Source organism: Tupaia chinensis, unplaced genomic scaffold (genome assembly GCF_000334495.1).
Source record: "Tupaia chinensis unplaced genomic scaffold, TupChi_1.0 Scaffold149502_1, whole genome shotgun sequence".
Lineage (NCBI taxonomy): Eukaryota > Metazoa > Chordata > Mammalia > Scandentia > Tupaiidae > Tupaia > Tupaia belangeri.
This window is the reverse complement of record NW_006209346.1, coordinates 287,802-298,171: the sequence shown is the minus strand read 5'-3', so window position 1 is coordinate 298,171 and position 10,370 is coordinate 287,802.

Genomic DNA, 10,370 nt, shown 5'->3' with positions numbered 1-10,370 from the left:
TGCCCCCCCCCCCCTCCCTTGGTGTGGGTTTTTTTTTTTTTTTTTTCTGTCGCCCTGAGCTTTGGCTGCCTGGCCCAAATAAGTCATCATATCAGAAAAGAGGTATTTGAAAGGATTGGAGAGACACAGAGCTTTCACAGTAATACAATCGAAGAAGAAAGGCTCCCCGCTTCTAGTGCGCGCCAGGAAGTGCGTAAGCAGAAACTGAATGTCAAGGCCCTCAAACAGGAAAGCATTAACCCAGGGCAGCCTGAGCACAGACCCGGGACGAAGCGCACATAGAAGGTGAGACGCCGGTGCAAACAGTTCAACACGCGGGTGTCGAGCGTTCACTGTGAACTAGGCAAAATGGATACAGAAATGAATAGAAGGCGATCTCAAGGTATGGGTGGCAATACAGGGGAGTTATCAGGTCATATGTAAGTGCTTTAGGAGTAGAAGGGACAGAGAGCTGGGAAAATTCTGAGAAAAGGCACCCCAACTAGTGTTGATTTAGGAGGGTTCCTGTAGGAGCTAATGTCCAAACCGAATTTCAATGGCCCAGATACGATTGCTGCAGCCGTTCTTGGTTAAAGGCTGTTTTAAAAATGAGTTTTTATGGAAGTTTTTTTTTTTAAATCAGACTTCTGTATATACTCCCTTTCTATGTTACATTAATAGCTACTCTTCAAGTTCTAAGCACTTTACATTCTATCCCACATTTAATTCTCACCATAATTTCATGAGTTAAGCAGACATTAATAATCCTTATGTCAAAACGATTTCAAGTCCGTCCCATAAAATTCAACCTTATGCTCATCATTCGGTGTAAGCCCAGTCGAGTTTCATCTATGCCCCACACACTTTCAGGCGTCAGGAGTACATTACAGTCCAGCCATCATGTCATTTCATCAGTTCATAACTCGATACGTTAATCCAGTACATCACGAATTGTAACCACAGTCTGTTTCTAGCCAAGATGGACTAACCGGGACTCTTGCCCCCCTAAAAACAACAACAAAGTACATTTAACAATGTTTTTTAAGACTCTGGGCATCAGGCAATGAGAGACAGCGGTACCTGAAAAATCAGAAATAAAAGCATTGAGCCCACAGCTCCAGTTTATTGCTTTGAGAGAGCCTGGGTGTACCAGAGGGAGAAAGAACATGAGAGGAACACGGTGGCTTTCTTGAGCAGGATTTTTGTAGGAACTGTTGATTTGATTCTAAAATTCAAATGGAAATGCAAAGGACTTGGAATACCCTAAACAATGTTGAGAGACAAGAGCAAAGTTGGAGGAGTAGCATCATGTGATTTCAAGACCAATAAGAAAGTTATAGCAATCAAAACAGTACGGGAGGTGGGGACCAGCAGTTAGCGTAATGGGTATGTCACTGGACTCCCATGTAGTCGACCATGGTTTGGGTCCCGGACCCGGTGACTTAAACTCACGCCGGGCGCGTGTGCGTGCGTGCCCAAGATCCCGAGAGAAGAATGGAGGAGAAGGGATTGCGGTGTGGCCTTCCCCCGTGGGGGGAGGGGGCGGTGATTTCTCGCTTTCTATCTCTCTGTCTCTCTCTGTCTTCTGGCGTGTGCACAAGCCCTATAGGAAAAAATCCTCTACAAAAAAAAAAAGGAAAAAAAAAAAGTATGGGAGGAACATCAAGATAGGTAACTAGATATGCTAGATATGTAGATCAGAATAGGGCATCCAGACACCGACCACATATACACAATAACTGATTTTTTATGAGAATACAAAAAACAATCTGTTATAAAAGTATGATTGTTTCCCCAAATAGTGCTAAAATAACTGATATACAAAAAATAAGTTTGATGCCTATTTTACATAATGTACAAAAATAGATCACAGACCTACTAAAGCTATACAACCTCTAGGACACAGGAACGCTTTGTGACTTTGGGTGAGGCAAAGTGTTCTTAACTGTAGTATCAAAAACACAGCTCACGAAAGAAAAATATTGATAATGTGAACTTCAACAGAATTGAAACTTTGTGCTTTAAAAAAATATTGTTAAAAGAATGGAAAGATAGCTATGGGCTAAAAAAATGTTTGAAATCATATCTAATAAAGTTCTGGAATATGCCAACGTTTTCAAGGCTGTACAAACACTTATTTATTAGGTTCTTGTCATAGTGGGTGTGTGCTTCCGCAAAGGGCAGAAAGAGGAAAAGTGAGAAAGCAGCACCCAGGAGAGATGGCTATGCCGCAATACCGTCTCCATTTTCCTCCTGGGATTTTGGACACATACACACATGTGCCCAGGATGATTTTCAAGCCTCTGAGTTCAGGACTCAAACCGTGGTCAGCCATGTGGGAGTCCATCACCTTAACCACTAAACTATCTGCTGGCCCCTTATTTTTAATTCTTTTTCATTCTTTTTTTTTCCCTAGAGAATGTGTGCACTCACCAGAAGAGTCAGAGAGAAAGTGAGAAAGCACTCTCCATGGGGATAGTCATACCACAATCCCTTCTCCTTTATTTCTCCTTTTAAGATTTTGGGCATACACACGCATGTGCCCAGTGTGTTTTTCAAGCCACCACATCCAGGACTCAAACTACACAGTGAGCCATCTGAGATCCAGCTAGCTGCCTAAGCCACCCACACACTTTCAGGCGTCAGGAGTACATTACAGTCCAGCCATCATGTCATTTCATCAGTTCATAACTCGATACGTTAATCCAGTACATCACGAATTGTAACCACAGTCTGTTTCTAGCCAAGATGGACTAACCGGGACTCTTGCCCCCCTAAAAACAACAACAAAGTACATTTAACAATGTTTTTTAAGACTCTGGGCATCAGGCAATGAGAGACAGCGGTACCTGAAAAATCAGAAATAAAAGCATTGAGCCCACAGCTCCAGTTTATTGCTTTGAGAGAGCCTGGGTGTACCAGAGGGAGAAAGAACATGAGAGGAACACGGTGGCTTTCTTGAGCAGGATTTTTGTAGGAACTGTTGATTTGATTCTAAAATTCAAATGGAAATGCAAAGGACTTGGAATACCCTAAACAATGTTGAGAGACAAGAGCAAAGTTGGAGGAGTAGCATCATGTGATTTCAAGACCAATAAGAAAGTTATAGCAATCAAAACAGTACGGGAGGTGGGGACCAGCAGTTAGCGTAATGGGTATGTCACTGGACTCCCATGTAGTCGACCATGGTTTGGGTCCCGGACCCGGTGACTTAAACTCACGCCGGGCGCGTGTGCGTGCGTGCCCAAGATCCCGAGAGAAGAATGGAGGAGAAGGGATTGCGGTGTGGCCTTCCCCCGTGGGGGGAGGGGGCGGTGATTTCTCGCTTTCTATCTCTCTGTCTCTCTCTGTCTTCTGGCGTGTGCACAAGCCCTATAGGAAAAAATCCTCTACAAAAAAAAAAAGGAAAAAAAAAAAGTATGGGAGGAACATCAAGATAGGTAACTAGATATGCTAGATATGTAGATCAGAATAGGGCATCCAGACACCGACCACATATACACAATAACTGATTTTTTATGAGAATACAAAAAACAATCTGTTATAAAAGTATGATTGTTTCCCCAAATAGTGCTAAAATAACTGATATACAAAAAATAAGTTTGATGCCTATTTTACATAATGTACAAAAATAGATCACAGACCTACTAAAGCTATACAACCTCTAGGACACAGGAACGCTTTGTGACTTTGGGTGAGGCAAAGTGTTCTTAACTGTAGTATCAAAAACACAGCTCACGAAAGAAAAATATTGATAATGTGAACTTCAACAGAATTGAAACTTTGTGCTTTAAAAAAATATTGTTAAAAGAATGGAAAGATAGCTATGGGCTAAAAAAATGTTTGAAATCATATCTAATAAAGTTCTGGAATATGCCAACGTTTTCAAGGCTGTACAAACACTTATTTATTAGGTTCTTGTCATAGTGGGTGTGTGCTTCCGCAAAGGGCAGAAAGAGGAAAAGTGAGAAAGCAGCACCCAGGAGAGATGGCTATGCCGCAATACCGTCTCCATTTTCCTCCTGGGATTTTGGACACATACACACATGTGCCCAGGATGATTTTCAAGCCTCTGAGTTCAGGACTCAAACCGTGGTCAGCCATGTGGGAGTCCATCACCTTAACCACTAAACTATCTGCTGGCCCCTTATTTTTAATTCTTTTTCATTCTTTTTTTTTCCCTAGAGAATGTGTGCACTCACCAGAAGAGTCAGAGAGAAAGTGAGAAAGCACTCTCCATGGGGATAGTCATACCACAATCCCTTCTCCTTTATTTCTCCTTTTAAGATTTTGGGCATACACACGCATGTGCCCAGTGTGTTTTTCAAGCCACCACATCCAGGACTCAAACTACACAGTGAGCCATCTGAGATCCAGCTAGCTGCCTAAGCCACTGACTGGCCCACGGACTTGTTTTTAAAGTACAATTCAGCATTATACCCACCACCTGGTATGAACAATTATTAACTCAGGCCCAACTGTGTTCAAAGCACTTCATCAAAGAAGGTATATATATATATATATATAAAATAAGAACTTGAAAAGATGTTCAAAATCACAGAGAAATGCACATTAAAACCACAGATACAATTGCACACTTACTAGAATGATGAAAAACAGAAAAGACTGACAATATCAAATGCTGATGAGGATATAGAGTTTTAACTATCATAGAACCTGGAGGCAGTTTTAATTGCCTTGATTTGCCAAACCCACCAGAGTAATTGATTAAAACCCCATATACCTAATTAACGAACCAAAATCTGAGGTAGATAGAAGACCTGAGGATGCAGTCATCTGCTTTCCAAGGCAGGAACATTAAACAATTAGTACCCTTAAGAGATTTACACGTTTTGAGAGTTTTCATTCACACTGAGTTTCCAGGGGGCTCTACATAGCATTTAAGGGGTTTCTATCTGAACTGTGCCTGATGCCTCCCCTAGGAAGATAGTATATATAGAAACACCTCTAAATTCAGATACACGTCACCAGGACACATTTTTTCCCCTTGATTCTCAGTCTCCATGATTAAAATATTCATTAGAAATTGAAGTTTAAGGGACCAGCAGTTAGCGTAATGGCTATGTGGCTGAACTACCATGTAGTCAACCGCGTTTAAGTCCCGGACCCGGAGGCTTAAACTCACGGTGGGTGCGTGTGCATGCATGCCCAAGATCCCGAGATGAACATGGAGGACAAGGGATTGCAGAGTGGCCATCCCTCCTGGGGGGTGATTTCTCACTTTCTGTCTTTATGTCTCTCTCTCTCTCTCTCTTTCTGGCTAGTGCACGCATCCTACAACAAAACCCTCTCCCGCCACCCAAAAAGAGAAAGAAATTGAAGTATAATACTGTAGTTCAACTTCCTTTACCAAGGAAAAGGAAAAAAAATTAAAGGAGATGTGGTTATTGAATTATGGAGAAATATTAGATGTCATCTAATTGGGTAAGAATGACTCAGGGGTGTGAGCAAGATATTAAGGAGCATTTTCAAACAATCTAGAAAATAAGTATTATAAAAGATAACATTAGCTTAAGCTCTTGTTTCTGATTAATAACTTAACACTATGATTTAACTAGTCAATAGTTCATGAATATTTGACATAAGCAGTTACATTTTAGCCAGCAAAGCACACATGTAGTATTGAACTTATGGAACTGAGAATTGGGAATTTTTAATAGTTCAAGATGTAGCCCCTTATATACCCTACTGCCTTTACATTTTCTTTCTTGGTCAAAATTGCGGGTTTGTCTTGAACAGTTCATTTAACCATTTGGTGCCTTAGTTTTTTCATCTGCAAAAGAGAAACAAATCTTGCTTCAAAGCATAATAGGGACCTAATAAATATTCCTTCAATGAATCTGTAATTCGTTTCACCAACACTACAGTCCTATCACAGGCCACACCAATGACCATAATCTTCCAGGGGCTCTAAACTACAAAGGATGTAAACTATTTCCTGACTCCAACTGTAAAAAACCAACTTCCTCATTTCAGTGGAAATGACACATTAACAACAAGTCAATACCATAAAAGCGTGCGTTTCCTAATACTGATATCTTTTAAAAAATTTCTCAGTGCTTTTTCTTTTAAGGTGGAAAGTATTTCAGCAGCCTTCTAGGCATCACTGATTTTGCTATAAGAGCAAAGCAAATCCCAATAACTGGATGACTTGCTTAAAAATTACATGATAAAGACCCTGTAATGTCTATTGATCTTTGTTGTATCCAAGAACAAGTATTATTATAACTGCCCATCCTTAGTTAAGTCTCAGGATAAATACACATATCTAATGCTCCATTAAACCTGCTCTTAGTGCAGATGACAGATGTGGATCTGTTGTAAAAATTGACTGAAGGGATGGGAGGAGTCATGCAGATAAAAGAGTATGGCTGCTAAAACTGGTTTAATCCCCAATCATGTGAATCATCTTGAATGCTATAAAACAGAAAAAAAAAAAAAGTACACGGACACACACACACCAAGAGAGTGGGTGTATCAGAGAAGAAAGATATGGAAGGTTTGTTTAGTCTTAGAGGTAGGGCATTAATGCCAAAAGACGCAATGACTTTGACTTCCAGAGAAACTGTAAGGGAGGGAGAGGGAATGAGAGGGAATGAGGCAAGTCTCTGCCTATTGTAAGACTCAGCCCAGCAAGCTAGGCACTGTGAACAAGAGGAGAAGGTAGGAGAGGGGAGTTATTAAAAAATAACATGGGTCACAATCAATGGAACAAAAATGCCATTTCCAGAATAAAGAACTTTAAAGCAAATGAAAAGAAGATGCTCACTTGAAAAGATTCATGTTAGAGTCATAAAAGTTACACAACTGAGGCTTCTAAATGTTTTCCATCTCAATCAAATGTCTATAGCTTGATTTTCAGTGGGCCAGCAGGAAATCCTGTCCCACGTTTTATTTCCCCACTGGATTTGCCATTGTCGATGCAGTTAGGATCTCAGAGCTGGCCATTCCTGGCTATATCCATTATTACCAGTTACCCTCTCTTCTAAACTACAAGAATACTTATGATTCTGAATTCAGACATTAGAATGAGAGGCTACCTGGACAGATTTTCTGTCCTTGGAACTATGAACGTATTAAGTTGAATAACTCTTTATTCTTATTTTTAAAAATTACTATTCTTTATATTTTATTGTTATTACTATCTAATTTGCTATAAGGCATGTGCGCTCACCAGAGAGAGACAGAGAAGGAGAGAAAGAGAGAAAGCAAGCTGCCAGATCAAGGACTCAAGCCACAGCTGGCCATGTGGGAGTCCAGTGCCTCAACCACCATACTACCCGGTGGCGTCACCAATATTTCTTTTTTATGGGGGGATTTTCCTGTGTGTTGGGTGTTTAGCAACATTCCTGGCCTCTATCTATTAGATGCCAGTAAGAAGTTTCCCAGTGACGATAACTGAAAACGTGTCCACACATTGTCAAATGTCCCTTGGGGGACAAAAGCTCCTCCAATGGAAAACCACTGTCTAAAACACTATATTCAAACTTTGTCCCATTTTACACATGTAGAAAATGAAAATATTTGTACAAGACAAGAAGTAAACTGGAGGTGATATGGAAATAGCTAAATATAGCTGATTTAAAAATGAACTATATTTTAAATATCTGTAGGAAAAAATAAGATATAAAAAGTTTAGAAAATATTAAAATGATACAAAAGTTACAAATAAATTCATTTCAACATTTTAAGTGAGAAATTTGAATTTACTTCCGTCGACATATATTTTTATCAATGGGTATTATGCTCAAAATGGCTGCATGTAATACTGATTAAGACTTTGTAATGATGATTGCTTCAAATTTATAACGACTTTATAAACAAGAATCGCCATTCATATAAGCAGATGATTAAAAATATTTATATAACTCTTTATTTAAAAACTTGCAACATTTTGAATTAGAGAAACTGAGAGTTTATTCTTTTTTCTCATCCTGACAAATCAATGTTTATTTTCTATTATAAAGCAAAATAACTTTACATTCAAACTTTACACATGTCGTGTTTCACAATAATAATGAAGGTCTCGTTTATACAGTGCATATACCTTGTAAGAGCAGTTGCCCTGCAGGTAACATGGGATCCACTAAATGGGCTTCTTGTCTGTCAGCTGCAAATGGATAGCAGTACCTGATAGACGGATGTAAAGAAAGACATTTTGGTTGCCACTTGCTGCTAAGTAGATCAGAAGCCCCAACATATTTCTGTGCTCATTCTTCCCCAGCTGGTCATATCTTTTTTTTTTTTTTTGTAGAGGTTTTTCACTATAGGGCGCGTGTGCTCACCAGACAGAGAGACATAGAGACAGAAAGCGAGAAATCACCCCCCAGGGGGGATGGTCACGCTGCAATCCCTTCTCCTCCATTCTCCTCTCAGGATCTTGGGCACACACGCACACGCGCCCAGCGTGAGTTTTAAGCCACCGGGTCCGGGACGTAAACCGCGGTTGACTACGTGGGAGTCCAGCGACATAGCCATTACGCTAACTGCTGGTTTCCCCCAGCTTGTCTTATCTTGGGTTAAGCTCTCAGTTTCTGGACTTAGAGCTTATGTGGGGTGGTTAGTGGTTCTCTCTGCAGCTGGCCCTCTGTAGCAGGCTGGAGGATTGGAGGAAGGGGATCACAGGATGAGATTCCCTTGGGGATGTTCCTCTCTCTCTCTCTCACATGCATGAGCTCTCTATTACAAATGAAAAACAAAATATAATAGGGATACTCATGCAGTAGACCACCTTCTTGGCTGCACTCATGGCATTCCAGAGGAACAATGCACAATGCATGACAAATATGGTTCATCATGCCACTGCCTTCTCTCGAGCCTGTGAAGTTGGGCCTTGAACTCCTACACTGCTTTAGACCATTCCCCAAGAAAACTGGGATGAAGCTCCTTTCTGCTAGAGGCATGCTCACTGCTGTAGAACTCAGTAGTTCATAGCAACCTGTTCCGTTAGTGGTGCCCCAGCGTGATACTGTACACATATGGGAAAGGTCTGCCTTACGGCAGTTCACCTCACCTTAGGTGAGAGAGGGGCGTGACTCACCTCAGGTCACACATTAAGGTAATGATAGAGATGGGACCACTATCTAACTCTCCTGGTTCCTGGCACCACAATCATGGAGACTCTTCATTTCTTGTCTTTCATTTTTCTTACCATCTTCCTTCATGCCATTGACACATTCACCACAAATTCCTCATGTGCTTCATCTACAACTCAAAGACATTGGCTTGTGCAGCACCTACCACAAAGAGGGCTGTGCTTCTTAAGCTTCAGGAACAGAAGAATAGAACTTTAAAAATAGGTAGATTTTATTATGTGTCTTTGTGGAAAAAGTGAAAACTGGAAAAAGAAGAGTGAAAATTTAAGGTAGGAAATATGAGGCAGTATTTCCCATATTCTCCATCTAATTTCTTTGCTTGAATCCTATGCTGAACACTAGATCTTGAAAGAGACAGAGAGATCCAAAGGCTACAAATATGTAAATGTTCAAAATAGACTATTTTTATTTATGAAAAATAGAACTGATTTCAGACTTGAAAGAGTATGCTGTAGTTGCTAAATTCTACTGTGCGTGAGAATTTCATTGAACTTACCTATGCAAGTAAGTCTAAATCATTTGGTGCGGATTGAAGTCCACAGATCTGTTTTGTTTTGCTCTTTTTTTAAAAAAAAAAAAAGAGATATTTTGCTATAGGGTGTGTGTTTTCACCAGAGAGACAGAGAGAGAAAGTGAGAAGTCACCCTGAGGGAGATGTCCATACCCCAATCCCCTCTCCATTCTCCTATGGGATTATGGGCATGCACACACTTGCACCTGGCATGATCTTAAGCCTCTGGGTCTGAGACTTGAACTGTGGTCGAACATATGGAAATCCAGAGCCCCAACCACGATGCCACCTGCCTGCCCCAGATTTGTATTTTAATAAGTATCCTGGGATTATCTGATTGAGAAATAGTGAGATAAGAATACCAATTTATATCTTAATTGTGGTCTATGATAGAGATAATGCAAAAGGTTAAGAATAAAATAAAATAGTTCATTGGAAATTATGATTTCTTCAGAGTATTTTCTACTTAGAATATTCCTGTGGAAAAGTATTTCCTAAAATGAAAACAAACAAAAGACAAAATTTCTCTTTTTCTTCTCTACTCTACTTTTATTGATTCTGAAGCTGAGAGAGGGGCGTTTGTCCTTGAATAAATACAGCCCATTTATGTAAAAACTTGCAATGAGTAGAGTTGGCAAGTTACATTCTGAGTCTTTGACCCTTTGCTTTGCATGCCAGGTCCAAGTATCAACTAAGGCTCCTCTTGTGTTGGGCAACCTGATTAGACATACTAGATGCCCACTCTCTGCTCCCCAGAAAAAGCG